Source organism: Eretmochelys imbricata, chromosome 15 (assembly GCF_965152235.1).
Source record: "Eretmochelys imbricata isolate rEreImb1 chromosome 15, rEreImb1.hap1, whole genome shotgun sequence".
In the NCBI taxonomy this organism is placed as follows: Eukaryota; Metazoa; Chordata; order Testudines; family Cheloniidae; genus Eretmochelys; species Eretmochelys imbricata.
Genome location: NC_135586.1, coordinates 14,771,102 through 14,788,387, shown reverse-complemented (window position 1 = coordinate 14,788,387; position 17,286 = coordinate 14,771,102). Strand labels below are relative to the sequence as shown.

Genomic DNA, 17,286 nt, shown 5'->3' with positions numbered 1-17,286 from the left:
TCACCGGCAGGCTCTGCCCTGCGGGCGCGCCAGCCCCATCTAGTGCTGCCGGGGGTCTAGCCGGGCTGCAGGGAGCGGCCGCGGCTCCCCCGGCCCGGCCCGGCCCGGCTCGGCTCGGCGGCGGCCGCTGGGACTGGCCGGGCTGGGGACGCCGTGGGCGCCGCTCCGCTGCTCTTCGCACGGCTGGGCTGTGGTCCCCGTCACGCGTGCTCCTGCCTGGGCTCCCCTGACATCTGCTGTGTGGTTGGAGGGGCTGGCTAACCTCGGGCAGCGGTTGTCAACCTGGGACTATGCCTCCGGTTTCCAAAGGGGCCCGCACCGCCATTTGAAATGTCTTCGGGGGTCTGCAAAGGAAAAAGGGTTGACTAGCACTGAGGTAGGGGAACTGAAAATCCATGGTACCTAAGGGGCTTTAAAATGTGGAGGGGGCAGGCTGTGTTTGAACACCACTTACCCGGTTTGGGGTTTTAACATGTGTGAAAACACAACTTGCTCTGTCCAGATTAGGATTTTAAAGCAGGGTGGTTAACATGGATTTTTTTAAAAACACAGTTTAGCCTAGTCTAATGACAGGTTTCAGAGGAGCAGCCGTGTGTGTTAGTCTGCATTCGCAAAAAGAAAAGGAGGCCTTGTGGCACCTTAGAGACTAACCAATTTATTTGAGCATCAGCTTTCGTGAGCTACAGCTTCATGCATCCCATGAAGTGAGCTGTAGCTCACGAAAGCTGATGCTCAAATAAATTGGTTAGTCTCTAAGGTGCCACAAGTCCTCCTTTTCTGTTATCCTAGTCTAGACAGTCCCTGCATGGGAAAAGACAAGGCTCCTGATTGAGAGCTCGCTCCAGGGAAGTCAGTGCAGGTAAAATTTCGGTGCTTTTCAGTAGGGAGGAGCCTGTAGGCCGAGATACTTTCACAAAGGCTTTTAAGGTTGTGCAGGCACCAGAAATATTTCCCAGCGGGTTGTTTGCTGGAGTTTGTGCTTTCATGCGTGTCGACTGGGAGCCTTTTTATTAAGGACCAAGAGCACAGCGGGGTGATGAGAGTGCAGCTGGTGTAGTTGACAGAGCATCCCATGGAGGGGCAAGAAGGGCCTAGGGAGAGGGTAACAGGATGAAGGACTTAATTCATCATGGGTGCTACAAGTGATCAGCATCAGTGAGAGCCTTCTAGACACTGGAGGAGCTGGGGCATTGGTGTGAGGTGCTGAGTGATCACACTGCAATTGTTGCTGTCTGACCTATCGTGTTCTTGATTAACTCAAGTTAAACATTCTTAGCAGCATCTAGCAATGGAAGAATTAATTCACTATTACAGACTCTAGGGCTCTGTTTCTTCCCATTTTACCCCAGGGATTTTTTCATTATATATCAAAGGCTTTCTTTAGGTCAAAGACCAGCAGAATGTTCTAGGGCAGGGAGAACAAACCAAAGCCCATCTCCAAGTTCACTGGATATTTTGCACTAAATTCTCATTGGTAAAATGCAGATATGTTTCCCAGTGCAACTAAGTGCAAACAGGGCTCTTGAAACATAGAAAGGCATACACACACACGTGTGTGTCAAACCAAGTGCTTTCTTGAAGTGATTCAAACTGAAAAATCTGACTTATAATGCTTGTATCGCTGTTGTGTGAGAGCATCTCGTCGTCATTAACGATAGTATCCTCAGAACACACCTGTGAGACAGGAAAGCATTCTTCTTTCACAGATGGAGAATGGAGACACAGAGAGATGAAGTGGTTTGCCCAAGATCACACAGGAAGATGGCAGCAGAGCAAGGAATTAAGCCCTAATCTCCTGAATTCCAGGTCAGTGCCTTAACCACAAGACCATCTCTCCAGTATGTTGTGTCTCTGCTCAGTGCATGATAGCTCTTTCTCAGTGTAACACTGATAGAAAGGCACTTTTCATCTACACGTACAAGGATCATCTCATTATACCCAAACTGATACTCCCTCTCAGATTTAACCTCTCATTCCAACACAGCGATGAATGGTCTGTTTGAATTCCATGTGTTAGTCACTGGATTGGAATTAAGCCCATACTGAACAAGTTGGTTTTAGTGAGGCGGATTCTGCAGTCTTCTTGCAAAACACATGCTGTTCAATCCGTTTGTGAACAACGAATAATGGCTGTTATGGTGGGTTTCATCAGTTGCTGCATAGGATGGTCATATTAAACATTTGCACAGTTGTATTCCGTTGTGCACCCTGTTATATTAGGAATTGTGTGTGAACTGGCATATTTGTAATCAAAATAAAGACATGCTGAACCACAGCTATTATCCTGGGCAAAAATACCCGATCCCTTCTGAAGTTCACTGTAGCTCATCACAACTGCTATATCAAACATACACAAAACTTAAGAGCAGACAGTTAAGGTTGCTAAGGGCAAATAATACCCATCTCAAAATGCAAGAAGTAGAGAGTAATGCCATACTGTGCCTTCTCTCTTGCCCTTTCTCTCACACACAACACGACAGCATAAGAAAATGAATAGTAATTGACAACAGTCACCAAGCTGAGGTCCAGACAATACCCCTCAACAGGGAAAAGCCTATGGAAGCTGGCACCTCAGATTTCTGCTGCTCAGTTGGGAACCAGATTGATGATGGGAAATCCATCAAAACGGGTGGTGTGGGAGCTGCCTGATCTTTTGCAGGGATTAGTGATCAAGGTGGCCAATATTCCTGAGATCACTGATGAATTTAAATAGCTGGGTTTCCCATATGGAAGTGGAGCATCCGATGAAGTGAGCTGTAGCTCACGAAAGCTTATGCTCAAATAAATTTGTTAGTCTCTAAGGTGTCACAAGTACTCCTTTTCTTTTTACTAAAGGAACCAGTTTTTCCATTCTGTCCTCCCTGTCAGGCACAAAAATACATTAACAGGACAGGATACTATTACATGGTGTTCTAGACCTTATGGGATCATGACAAGAAGTTGATGGACATCTGCCACGTGGCCTGGAAAAGTCTGTGATGTGAGAACTTTTAAGATCTTTAGGTTCTTCCAGAGAGGACAGAATGAAACACAATAGTGACATTGATGGTGGGCAAGTTCTCACTGTGATCTGTAGGGTCCCAGAGTACCCACGATCCATGCTGAGATGGTTGAGCAGGCCAAGCGAAATCTCTGCTCCTGGCTGGCACATTGTGCCAAGATGGCTGAGCAGTTAGCAGGGAAGTGTCACTTACAGAGACAAGGTCAGTAACCAACGACATGGAACCAGGGAGATGTGTGTCATGCTTTTCAAAGCTCTCCCTTCCCTTCTGAGTGCGGGGCCCCTATTCCCACAGATTGCAGAGCCAACAGGAACGGTTTGTAGGAGCTGTCTCAGTCAGAAGGGAAGGCAAGGTTTCCCCATAGCAACAGGGAGGAACAAATTCCTGCTCCTGGCCAGGAAATAGACAGGGTCTGTGTCCAGCTGTTGGAGAAGGCTGCAGAGCACCTCCCATTCCTCTCAGGGTTGTCTTACCTATCATGCCTCCATTGCTGGAAAAGGCTCTGACTTCGCCCTCCTCAGATATCCTCATGATAGGATCCTCTGTCTCTATGTTGAATCATATTAAAGAAGTTCTGTATTAAAATCACAAATGAGTTTGATTCCCCATAGTTTAAATTCCAGGGTATTACTAATTAAGAGGTCTCTTGGTTTTTGGTACTGTTTCTCTCCCTCTGTGTGTGAAACTTGCAAGCTGCTAATTGTGTTAGTACATTCTAAGACAGAGTCTGTTCTCAAAGCAATTCTTTGTAATAACAACTACTCACACAGAGAGAGACTCAAAGCAATAGTCTGTAACAACAGAAACAGCACCCAGAGACTCCCCGACTTTTGTTGTATTCATCTCGCTTTGTTAACAATTGCGATTAAAATAGAGATAGAGAATGTATGTGGATGGATGCTTGGTGTGGATAATAACTGAATGATCAGGGAAGTGACAGCCTAAGAATCCCGTATCCATCGGCTGAAGAAGGTGTCAAGTAGAAATAACCAGAGGACCCCTGAAGGGCAGACTGGAATCCACCCAACAGCCTCAAGAATGGGAGAAGCAAAGAACAAGACAACATCTGGCAGCACGGAGCCGTCAGGAATGTGCCATCTGCTGATTGATTCAGCAACAGCATGATGAAGCAATTCCCATAGACTGGCATAGGAAGAAATTCCTATAAAAGTGGACTCTAGAAAGTGAGAACTTTGGGGTCTGATTCTGCAAACCAACTTCCAGGAGCATCAGATGAGCACCTGACAAGGCCCTGCTCCCTCCTCATGTCCAGGTCACCTGGCCAGTGGCTTGGCATGAGCAACTCTAAGACTGGTAACTATGATAACAACCTTGCAGAACCTGTGTGTGTGTGTGTGTGTGTGTGTGTGTGTATGAATGAATGAATGTGTGAATAAATATGAAATTGAATGGAATGTTATAGCTATAACTAACTGCTTACTATGATTCTTTCTGTATTCACAATAAATGTGGCATTTTGCCTTTTCCCCTTTAATAAGATCCTGCTGGTTTTTATTTTATTGGTATAATATTTAGCCCCTTCCGCTCTTCCCACTGTGCGGCCAACCCCCACTCAGTGAAGACCCAGCTGCAGGAGGTTGTGTGATACAAATCTCCTTCTCCATGGCAAGAGCTTTCCTCCTCTCGCCTTCCAGCCTCCAGGGCTCCCATAGGAGGTGGTAGACATGCCGGGCACATGCCTCCATCCTGTCCTTGTCACAGTTCCTGGGTGAATGGCATCGCTGACCCCTCCTGGTCTCGTGGAGTGCACCACCTCCCAGGTCTCAAGCCTCTGGCCACCACCTGGCTCTGGGTGGAATCATTCAATTCTCCACCCTCAGACCGAGCCTGGGGTTGCAGTCCCATGGTACTAGCCATGATTATCTCACCAGGTGTAACTTAGGCTCACACCCTGCGGTTCTGTTCCCTCTGAGAGCAATGCCAGTAGTTAATATAGTGGCCAGACGGCCTCCTTAAAGCAAAGTATTTATTTAGAACACAAGCATTTCAGATAAAATATGCCTTAAAAACAATACAGCAGACTGGACACATTTTCCGTAAGACTTACCGTTCCCTGGAAGGCCCATTTCTTTAGATGCCTCTATCAGCCTGCCTCCCTAGATAGATGCTGACAAATGATCCTCCTCTCCTCCCACTGAGAAGTGCTTTTTAACTCTGCAGTGTTCTTATGCTCGCCAAGTTCCCAGCCTGGCAAAACAAGGGTGCTTCCTGGGAAACAGGATCCTTGAAGCTGATACCTTCAAGCCCTAGAAGGTCATCCAGGAGTTCCTGGACCAGTGCTCTTTGTGAGCTGCTGAAGAAACTCACTGCTTTCCCCCCGATATTCAGGTAAAGAGAATGGGCCAGATCCATCACTGGTGGAAATCGGTGTCATTCCATTGACTGTAGGTGCTGGTTGGGATAGCTCAGCTCTTAGTCTGATCAACTGGACGATCATGTGGAAAATGGCATCTTGCTGTAACTGGTAGTGACTGTTACTTCCTGGGATGGCCACAGACTAATCCCAGTCTGCAGCTTGCAGCTACATTTGTCATATTCGCTGTCCTGCTTTACAAATTAACATGGAAGCACAATTCCAATGACTGCAGACATCAGCTCCCTCGGATATTTGGTTTATACTCGCGAAAGTGCACTAATTTCACTGGTGTTACCCCGAGTAAACCAAGGATAAGTGAGTGGAGCCTCAGGCCCTACGTGCATGATTCTCTACTGACTTGAACCTTGTGTAGTTACTACCCCTGTGCGAAGTGGGGGCAGAGCTCCCCAAGTCAGAACTCTCTGCTCACGGGTGTGCTAGCCCTGTGTACGTCCACTTCCCACAGGTGTAAATGGCTACCCGAGGCACAAGGCAGGGCAGAATCCGGCCCAGGGGCTGGTGGTGTCCAAGCTGTGTGAATCTGGCTCAAACAGCCCTTGCTCTGTCAACAGAAGGCATGGGAGGGAAGGGGGCATTTTTCTCTCGTTTCCCCATAGGGGGGATTTTTAAAACCTATAAATTCACTTTTGACAAATGAATGGCTAAAGCTGATTAACCTTTTTGTTAATCCTCTATAATGGCTTTCGAATCTCCTTAACCAATAAGAAAGCGATAAGAGCCCGTTGCTTTTCTTCTTATCTAGATCTACATTGTTCCCCTTGTCTATTTTTTTTCTTGTTTTATTTTCCTTTTCTTTTCTCATATGAAATAGCCCTGAGATCTTATCTCTGCAGAGGCTCAGTAAACAGAACATCAATAATCCCTTCCTTTTATTCCCTGCCGGTAACAGGGTGCAAAGAAGTGTCTGCCGATTGGGATTTGATTACCAGCTGCTATCAAAAGTCTCTTTGTAAGATCTGCGTGCTAAATCCCATAATTCTTTGATAAAAGAAGTATTACCAGTCCATTTTCTGAAGTGAAAGGTATGGGGGGAATGAAAGAAAGCAATCAGCAGAGATACTAATAGGCTAAGTGCGTGTGTCTGTGTGGTAGAAAGGTAGGGACGACAAGGGGAAGCTGGGGAAAGAAGCCCTTTGTTACAGACGGGAAATAGGAATTAATCCGTTTCAGGGTGCATGATTATGACAGCTAAAACCACAAAGGGTAAGATTCTGCTCACACTTACACCAGTTTCAATGCCTTTAGTCCAGATTGACACGCATCCATCTAAGAGCAGTATCTGGGCAAGATTCTCCTGATGTTTGTTCTGTGCTTCAGTGTTTTGTATAAGGGAACTTATAATAATAAACTCCTGTATAGTGGACCTAATTCTCCACTGCCTTGCATCTTGTGTAGTGTCTTACATCTGTGTAAAGTAGGTAAGAATATAAGAAAGGCCATATTGGGACAGACCAGTGGTCCGTCTAGCCCAGGATCTTGTCTTTTGACAGTGGCCAGTGCCAGGTGCTTCAGAGGGAATGAACAGAACAGGACACTTATCAAATGATCCATCCCCTGTCGTCCAGTGCCAGCATCTAGAAGTCAGAGGCTTAGGGACACCCAGAGCATGGGGTTGCATCCCTGGCCATCTTGGCTAATAGCTATTGATGGACCTGAACTGAACTAATTCTTTTTTGAATCCAGTTATAGTTTTGGCCTTCACAACATCCCCTGGCAATGAGTTCCAGAGTTTGACTGTCTGTTGTGTGAAGAAGTACTTCCTAATGTTTATTTTAAACCTGCTTCTGTTAATTTAATTGGGTCTTGTGTTATGTGAAGGGGTAAATAACACTTCCCTATTCACTTTCTCCACACCAGTCATGATTTTATAGAGCTCTCTCATATCTGCCCTTCGTCGTCCTTTTTCCAAGATGAACAGTCCCCTGTCTTTTTAATCTCTCCTCAGTTGGAAGCTGTTCTACACCCCTGACCATTTCTGTTGATTACAAACCCTACCAATGAAATTCTCCTCACACCCCAATCCCACTATGTTTACAGAATTATAGAACAGAGTTCTTGTAATACATGATTCCAATACAGAGTAGCAGAGGGAGAAGGATATTAAGAGGTAAAGAAAGGAAAAGGAGCAAAGATACTTATATACTTGAGCCAAAAGATCTGTGTTTTCTAGGGAGATTTGAAAAGAAAGGGAGACTCAATTGGCAGAAAGCTATAGGGAGGCTTCCTCAGATATCAGGAGTGGAAGAGGAGAAGGTTTTCACTCCGTCAGTGATCAGATAGTGAGGAGAGTCAGAGAGAAAGTAGGTATAGAGATGAGAAAGTAGATGAGAGAAAGGAGACAGATGGGTAGTAGAGAGGGAGAATGTTCATGAGGTATGTGGATGGAGTGGCTCTCAAGAAGGCTCAAACATGGAGAGATTTCCCAGGGTAATGCCAGAGGGCTTCTCTTTCCTGGAGAACCCTCTGTTCAGTACAAATTCACTCTGAGGGTATGTCTACACTGGCTGAGTTACAGCGCGGCTCAGAGAGCGCTAAAGGGAAACCGCCGTTGTGTGTTCACACTGTCAGCTGTCTGCACAATAGTGTTCACACTTGCGGCACTTGCAGCGGCATTCAGAGCGGTGCACTCTGGGCAGGAATCCCACAGAGCCTCTCTTCCTCTTCTGCCGCTAAGAGTTGTGGGAAGGCGGAGGGGGTCGGGTCCTGTCCCAATGCCCCGTGATGCATCGCTTCACATCCCAGCAATTCCTGTGCTTCCGTCTGCATTTGGCGCCATCTTTCAATGGTTTGTGTGTGCACACTCTGCTCTGCCTCTTCGGGCTGCAGGAACAGATCCCGCACTGTTGACCAATGTGCTGCTCGCTCTCACTAACACTTTCCTGAACTTCAGGAGACTTTAAAATATTTCAAAAGGAAAAGTTGATGCCAGTAATGTAAGTGCACTGTAACAAATATGGCCCCAGAAATGTGAATTACTGTTATACAGAATTACCCAGAAACTCAGGTATTTGTAAGAGAAAATGTATTCACCCCACACAGGAGAAAAAAAGAATCTAAGAAGTGAGGGGAGGATTTCTTCAGCCCTTCACATAAATGTGTCTCTGGACAGCCAGGAGAGAGCCTATTAACCACCCTTAATACATCTGAGACGTGGCGTTCTCCTTTACGCAATTTGCTTTGAGTCAGTGAACGGAACTATCAGTATTCAATGGGAAGACGTCATATAGCATTGCCTGAAAAAATGTAAGGAACTGGCCTTTATAAAAGTTTTGTTTTGGTGGATCAAAGTTGTATGTAAAAGGAAATTGACCAAAATGTTAATCAAACCTTGTGCAAGGTGCTATTTTTCCCATGGGGAGTCCTGTTAGGAGAAGCAAGGAGGTTATGCTAATATTTACTTGAAGGAAATAGTGAGAGAGTGAAGCAGTGAGCATATTTGTAATCAAGTGTACTTTTATTTATTACACGTCAGGTGAAATATACCTATACTGGAAAAGTTTCAGAGTAGCAGCCGTGTTAGTCTGTATTCGCAAAAAGAAAAGGAGTACTTATGGCACCTTAGAGACTAACCAATTTATTTGAGCATAAGCTTTCGTGAGCTACAGCTCACTTCATCGGATGCATCCGATGAAGTGAGCTGTAGCTCACGAAAGCTTATGCTCAAATAAATTGGTTAGTCTCTAAGGTGCCACAAGTCCTCCTTTTCTTTTTGCGTATACTGGAAAACGCAGTAATAAAGAGACACTGAAATCGAGTAATGGGTTACACAGGAACTTGGTTATAGAGCTAGTCATCAGAGAGGCCTGGTTAACTGCTTGATTAGTATAATTATATAGACACAGCTCAACAGTTCATATAAGGATCTTATTAGCATCACTGACTAAGAAAAGGGAAAGTGGAAGATCTATACAGCTGTTTCATCCTGATGGAGAAAATCGTTTTCTTAAGTGACTTTATACTGCTGCATAATGAATGAAAAGAATTTAAAGAATTTAAATTTAAAGAATTTTGCAAAGGATTGTTAAGCGGTTTGCATAGATGACCTTGAGAACTTTAAAATGGACATTTGTAAATTGTCCCTTAAAAATGCTGAGAGAAACTGCAACTTGAAGGACAAAGAGAAATATGCAATGCTGACCAAAGGACAACATCCAGAAAATGACCATGGAAAACATCTTGTGAAGGCAGGCTGTTGACCATAACCTGATATGAGAGGGTTTAAGGTCTTTGGTGTCACTCTTAAAAAATGTCTGCAGACTGCTGTGGCCAAGATGTTTTGCACTTTAGGATTATGGATTTTTCCAGGGATAAACACACTGAGCAATAGTAAGCAACTACCAAAAATAAATAAATAAATAAATAAAATTAAAGAAAAATAATTACAATAAAATAAAAAATCTGAAGAGGGTTCCCTGTTTTCTCACTGGATGGTGAGACGATGACTTATGGATCATGACTTATGTTCTGTTGGGTCATTTTAGATTTTTGTAAGAAGAATGAATTGTGTCCTGATTGGTCCACATCCGCTTTTTGAAAGTGACTAGCCCAGTGGACAACTTCCTAATTGGATAAAAGAGACTGATTTTGTTAACCACTTCACTTCCTGAAAGCCAAAAAATCTGTGTGGGAGAAGACTGAGATTTCAGACTGGCCACGTGAGGTGTCCTCCTGATGACATCAAGTACCTATACTGGATAAGCACCTTTTACCTTCTCTCTCTCTCCCCCAGCTTATTCATGTTTCCTATTAGCAAAACCAGAATAAGACCATTCTATCTGTCATCTGCTTCATCTGCTGTGCAGTAACAGTTCCAGCCCTGCCCTGTAACTACGTTGACCTCTGGGTTGACCTAATCTGGTACCACGATCCCAGCACCATTGACATGACACTGAAGGTCCCCAGTCCCTCTGGCTTATCCTACTTTGGTGATGAAGCTCCGTGCCACCAACACAGCACAGAGGGGCCTTAATCCCTCTGGGTCGACCTAATCTGACACCATTGACACAGTACTAAAGTCACTGGATCCCCTCCCCAGTGCTGATGTGACAGAATGGAGCAGCAAATCTAATTCCAGATGTGTGAACAGAGAGTGACACCATTCATGACCAATTGCAACAGACTCCAGGAAGTGAAAAGGCCAAATGAAGGCAGGATCCCACCTTTGGCCTTGTGTGTCAAGCTGTAGGGCCCGAAGCATCTGAAAAGAGAATACTTGATCCGTAACAGGTGATACTGAAAAAAGTAGAGAGACTTTGGGAAAGAATTACCAGTGGCTCATTGTCTGTGGCCATATCTTGTGCCTTGATCCCGTTAGTTTTGATGAGCTAAATGGAGCAAGCTGCAATGGTACCTAGATGGGAGACCTTCAAGAAATAATTAATTCTCTCTTAGCTATTATTCACCCAATGCCTTGGCATGGTCTGGGAGGCACAGTGCAGCAGACGGTGTTGTTTTTAGATGAGACACTGTTGCCGGTTCTTGTGATTGTATTGCAAGTCTCGTGATATTTGACATTTTTCTGAAAGCGTCAGTTCCTGGAGCCAAGTTATCATGTAAGAATCCCAGCTTTCATTTAATAAAGCAACGTTTCTAGCCCTCAGGGTTGCAGAGAAAAGCTTAAAAATATGACACTCTCCACCCAATGGCTCAAAAACAAGAAGGCAAATAGAAAGAACCCAAAATGTAACACTTGTAAAATCTCATGATATTTGGGACTGTGACGGGATTTTTGAACGCTCGTGGTTGACAATACTGGACATAAGGCTGTGACTACATCCTGGTCATTAAAGATCCCATGGCATATTTTGTAAGAACAGAATGTTAACTCTGGTGTCATGGCCCAGTTTGAGTGACTGGAGTGTCTAGCTCCCTAAATTCTCCCTGCAGTTCAGTATTCATCGTCACTTCTTCTCAGCTTGAATGTGGTATGGCTGTGCCCTGGGATAAAGCTGATATGTTCCACCTCAATGGTGGGTGAGTGAGATGAGCCCTTTTACATACCATTTGCCTACATCACAGGAGTGTTGTGAGCAATGTTCCCTCTAATTTTTGACAGGCCGTGTGCGCAAAAAATTTCTTCTGTTGGGCTTCTGTGCAAAAGTTTGTGCGTGAGGGGTTTTGCAGTGTGTGCGGGGTTTAGGATCTGCGTGGGCATGCAGCGCTTAGAGGGAACAGTGGTTGTGAGCCTAATTAATTTTTTATAAAGCACTTAGAGATCCTCCTATGAAGCATACTATATAATACAAAGTATCTGTCGTATTGTTATTACTTGGACAGTGTGGAAAAATACAGTTTTCCTGTGGTCTGAGCGGAAAATAAATCAGCAGTCATGGGGAGTCCTCACCTAGCGAAGGGTGCACTGCTGCTAAAAATGATTCCCCCCCCTCCAATTCAGCTCCCCTCCCTTGCTCATATTGTATGATATGACAGTTCCCTTTTGATGGGCAAGCTTTCATTTGGCCAGAGAAAGGGATAATTTGCCTCTTGTAAGGAGTTAATCCTCTGGTCCATTTCTGGGCTGGAGAACAGCTATTCTCCCCCTGCCTTGAATCAGAGGCTCCAACACAATGGAGATCATACCCACCTTCAAATCTACACTTGAGATGGAGAAATCAGATTTCCTTCTGGAGTCATTTCTGTAGGATTAGCTAAATCTTAGATCCACACTAACCCTTCACAAAGCTGCCAAGATTAGTTAGAATTTATTTTATTCGCAGGGGGGTTTACGGTTTTCTTTCCAAAGGGATTATATATATATATATTTACTTAGGGTGGCCTCAGTTATAAAGCAGCTAGCTTAGAAGGGAATAAAAAGGCATGTATGTGTATATATAAAATAAAAATCCCAGGTGCAAGAATGACAATCGCTTTAAAGAGAAGACAAAACAATAATTCTGTCTGGCATCCCTGCTCTGGTTTAAAAAGCATCCAGGTGCAAGCCGTCTTTTTGCTGGGGAGCCACAGTTTGGTCTCTCGCAGAGAGTAAGCCCCACGGTTTTCAGCTGCTGAATGTGAGCTGCCAAGTGCTACAACTACAGTTCCAGGAACAGGATGTCTTCAGAAGCCCCGCTGGACACAGAGCCCAGCAGAAGAAGCCTCAAGAAGCAATGCTCGTTCACCATCGAGAACATTCTGTCCAGCCCAACAGAGAGAAGTCCCCAGGTTCTGGTCCCGTTCTGTCTCCAGGGGATCCTGGACTGTGAGCCCAAGGGGCTGTGTGGGCCGGAGGCCGTCGCTGCTGGCTCTCTGCAGGAGGAGGAGGAGGACGAAGAAGAACTGGAAGCGGCTGGGTGCAGCTGCTGTTGCTGTTCTCATGCAAGCACCCGTTCCCTGCAGGATTCTTCAAATTGGCTAGGTAAGTATTCTCCTGTTTTATGAGTCATTGTGTGGATCCCATAGGCGGCGCGGCGGGGCGGGTGGGAAGGGACATTGCAGCTGGCACTCATGAGGGCACCAACACTGTAAAGTAGCAAAACCTGGGAATATAGTGACATTACTGCATTTTGGCCTGCATGTCATCATGCATGGGGCAAACTTGGGAAAGGTCAGTTCTCTGATGCAGGGCTCCAAGGAACAGCGTGGTTGTTGTAGGATATAACGTGGGTGATTCAGTAGCTGGCACACTTCTTTCCAAGGCACAATTGTATCAACACCCCAGCATTGTTTTAATATGGCACTGGGCTGCTGCTCTCTAAGATAAAGAAGGAAGGTCCTAAATTCTGATAGTCATCAATGAACCTATGGCATTTGTTGCAATGGTAGAGATGTTGATCTACTGCGGGTAACTATATTCTGCCAAACTACATCCCTGCAACAGTTTCAGCTGGATATTGCTCCTTGTGCCTATGGTTTGTATAGGACGGATGTGCATTTAAGCATGTGTTTAAAGTTAAGTACATGCAAGTACTTAGAGGAATCAGGGCCTATTTGCTGTAGTTCACTCCAAGAGTGGCTGCATTTTAGGGCAGATGAAGTGGTTCATGTATGGAATTTGTATCTCAGTTTAAGTGTGTAAAGTGCTTTGGGACAAAAGGTGCTATGTACATTTAAGACGTTAGATTATTAGCAATAATTTATTTTTTATATTATTACAGCATAACCATCATTTTAAAATGGCTAGTTATCATTTGTAAAGCACTTTGAAGATGAAGAGCACGGTATAAGATCTAAACAGTATTATTGGGCTAAAAGTTGTAGCCAGTGAGTAAAGCTTAAGTAAAGTATCCAGGATTTGGTTCATTATTATTGGAGTGACTTAAGTGATAACACTTCTGTTTCATTATATGTAAAAAAAAGTTATATTTCTAAATCAGTTAGTTCTGGAACAGCTATTGCATAATTCCTGGCACAGTAAAGAAAAAAAGAACACACAGAGATTTCTTAGTTACAGGTAGTTATGATAAAGTCTCCCACATTTGGGTTTAAACTGATTTTTACTGGTAAGCATCCTCCAAAATGGACTTGCAGACCTGATGGCAAATACAAGCTCAGACCAAAGGAAAAGGCATTTTTTCCTCATTACTCTCTATGACTGTGAGTTTCGTGCCATTACTTTGAGTGTGAGCATGGGAGAACTTACTCTGATTTTCATATAACATTCTGAGTTTGGGTTTGTGCTATGGAGTAGTCTCTATGGGCCATTGCATGGAGACCACCAAAGCTGTTTCACTTGAGACCACAACATGAGTGCCCAGATATGAAAAGCTAGTGTAATCTGCATTACTTGGGACAGTCTTTTCCTACCAGGGACCCCAAAACCACCTGTGGATTCTTGCTGTAATCTAACCAGTCCTGCAATCCAACATGACCACAAAGGCAAACATTGGCTGTCTAGTCTGTCTCTTTCCTTTATCCTTCTGTGAGCATGGACCCAATCCTGTGACATATCAATGGCTGGCTGAAGGGCTCTGAGCACCCTCAGCTCCCCGTGACCTCAGTAAAAGCTCAGAGTGCTCAATACCTCAAAGTAGAGGGCCCTTAGCCTTTACAAACTCCAGTGAGGCTCTCTGGGGATAAAGACCTGAAGCCACTGCCAATGAAGGGGCTGCCCCTCATTAGCCTTAGAAGCTGGTAACATTTCACAGTGGGAAAGCAAAGCTGATAGCATCACTGTTTTCTGTGGGCCAGGTCCCTTTTCTCTTGCTGCTTTCCTTTTCATCTGCCTCGCAGGGAGGTTTCTGCAGACCTCTGAAAAACAGGTCAGGAACTGCCTCCCCTGCCTACTCTTGGCCAGCAGCCCTTGGACACTGGGGTATGCACTGAGATTGCTGTCCCGAGTCCTAATGGGAACCCATAGTTAACCCCAGCTCAGGTTGGAAGGTATTCTTTCCTGACCCTTCCTGGAATTCCCCCATCCCTTTTAATACCACTTGAGTTCTGCAGAGTTAATTGATGCAGATATCTGCTGCTTCCGAACACTCTACAATCCTCCTGGATTCTGGGGAGAGAGAGAGAGAGACAGACTTCCGGTTAAATCTTCTTAGATTTTTTGGATATACCCTTGAGTTGCGCGGTGAGGGTAGGGCTAGATCTGCTGTAATGGAGCTTGGGACCCTACTGGAGTGCTGCTGACTCTCATGACCTCGGGTGTTTTTCTTAAAGCCCCAGGCTCCTGAAATGAGGAGGTTCTGTGAAAATCTCACCTTTTCATTTGAAAAAGAAAAGTTTGTTTCTAGCCCTCCTGATTGCAGAGAAAAGCTTGAAAATGTGGTCCAAGTGCATCCTGAAGGCTAACAAACCACAAGACAAATAAAAAGAATCCCAGATTTATTATATTAAACCATTTTGTAGCTTTGAATCCAGTCTCATGGGTTTTGGGAGCCTGACCCATGCCATTTTAAAGCTTGTGGTTGGCAATCCTGCAGCTGGGCACTAAACCAGGAGAACACAGCCAGCGTTCCTTCACCCTTCCCGAGTGGAATCCTTGGATCCTTTTTGTCTTTTCCTCTTTCTTCTTTTTGTCTCCTTCCTCAGAAGCATCGGGGACAGCCCCAGAGCTGGAGGGGAGACACTGGCTGGGGCTGGCCAGGGCTCTGAGGTGGCACCAAGCATTCTGTCTCTTAGGTGTTCAGCTGGCTGGTTCTTGCTCACATGCTCAGGGTCTAATTGATTGTCACATGTGGGGTCGGGAAGGAATTTTCTCCCAGGTCAGACTGGCGAGGCCATTGGGAGTTTTTCACTTTCCTCTGCAGCATATGGGTGCAGGTTGCTTGCTAGGATATCTGGGTGCATCTCATTTCCCTGCCATTGCAGAGGCCTCAGGCACTGGTGCACCTCAGTCCCTCCTGTTCTTTGCCTGTGGCACATAGATGTCTAGTATCCTGAGGGCTGGAATACCTTCTTCCAAGTTGTTGGGTTTAGTGTGCAGGTGCTGGGAGGTGTTGGTGGCCTGTGATATACAGACTAAATGATCTGGTGGTCCCTTCTGCCCTTCAACTCTATGCCTCTCCTGGAACCTAGAGGATTCCAGTCAATCACTGTCTCCTACCCAAGGCCTCACATCATGGCAGCCATGCTTTCATTTCATCCAAGGGGGCTGAATGTGGCTCTGTCCAAAGCCAGTCAATGCTGATCCATCATGAATCACCCAGAGGAGCTCAAGCAGAGTCTGAGCTGCCTCCAGCTTCAGCCAACATGGAACTGAAGGGGGGCAGGCCTTTCTTCAGAGAGCGCTTGGTTTGTTTTGGTTCTGTAATCAAACTCGTAAATTCTAACTCTCCTTTTATTAGACACCAGGTTCCCCTGGCCCATGAGGCTAATTCATCCCACTGCCAGGGCATGTAAGAATCTTCGTGGGAGCCAGAATGAGCTGCAGACCTTCCATCAGATCCAAAGGCGGACCCGCCGGCACCGGACCATCTTCACTGAAGATCAGCTACAGGCCCTGGAGGCCCTTTTCAACCAGAACCAGTACCCAGATGTCATCACCAGAGAGCACCTGGCCAACCGCATCCACTTGAAGGAGGAGAGAGTAGAGGTGAAATTCTTCCACACTACAGAGATCAAAAAAGTTTTTGCCCCTGTTTACTAAAAAAAAATAAAGAGGAATAATCTGATTCAGGAGCCATTTTAAAGCCTCCTCAGGGGGCTCCAGTTGTAGCACCTCAAAGTGCAATTTAGAAAACACATTGTGAATTCTGTGAGCCATAGGATAAAGCCAGGACACAATGGGTGTGTGCAGAACACTCACACATTGTCTTTATGGCCCGACACACTCCCAGGCACTCTTGCGCACGCTCACGCACGCACACACTGCTTAACTCTGCGGTCACTGCCCTGCTCTCAAATATTTTCACGTTCTGCATAACGCTTTTGTTTACCATTGGGATTCCTGGCTCACCTGCCCACCTTGAAACTGAACATGAACGCCAGGGAGGGAGTCCTCAGGTGGCTCTTGTCCTGAGTAACCTGTGTGGGCAGCCTTCATAACCAGAGTAGAACAGGCTGCCAAATCCTAGAACTTCCCGTCATGCTGTAAAATCCAAAGTTGTAAATGCCAATTGCTTTCAGGCCTGGGGTGTTTCATGGAGGCTGGAGATAAATGTTGCATTTCTTTTATTAAATGTCTAGGTTTGGTTTAAAAATCGACGGGCCAAGTGGAGGCATCAGAAAAGAGCTTCTACTTCGGCTCTGCTCCTTCAAGGCACCAAGAAACCCTCAGAGGAGAACTGCTAAGGGACTGACACTAAGTCTCACTGGGCTACTGTGAAAAGCATCCATTGCCCTGTTCCAGTGGTTTCACGGCCAGGTGGGACAGATGGAAGAGGAGGGGGGCTGGAGAGGGAAAGCAGTGAGGTAAAGGGCAGGTAAAGGTAGGTGCTGTATTTTCAAGTCCTTAGCTTTTTCATCCGAACAAAGTTCATCTCATGACAAATAAAACAAATGAGT

At 45.4% G+C, this 17,286-nt stretch overlaps 1 long non-coding RNA gene across 1 annotated transcript; it reads left to right on the top strand.

Moving 5' to 3' along the window:
- The first annotated feature begins 111 nt into the window (after window positions 1-111).
- On the top strand, window positions 112-16,213 carry LOC144275539 (uncharacterized). The gene is made up of 3 exons (XR_013348045.1): window positions 112-376; window positions 1,707-1,806; window positions 16,128-16,213. It is a non-coding gene; the product is annotated as an uncharacterized LOC144275539 (long non-coding RNA).
- The last annotated feature ends 1,073 nt before the right edge of the window (window positions 16,214-17,286 follow it).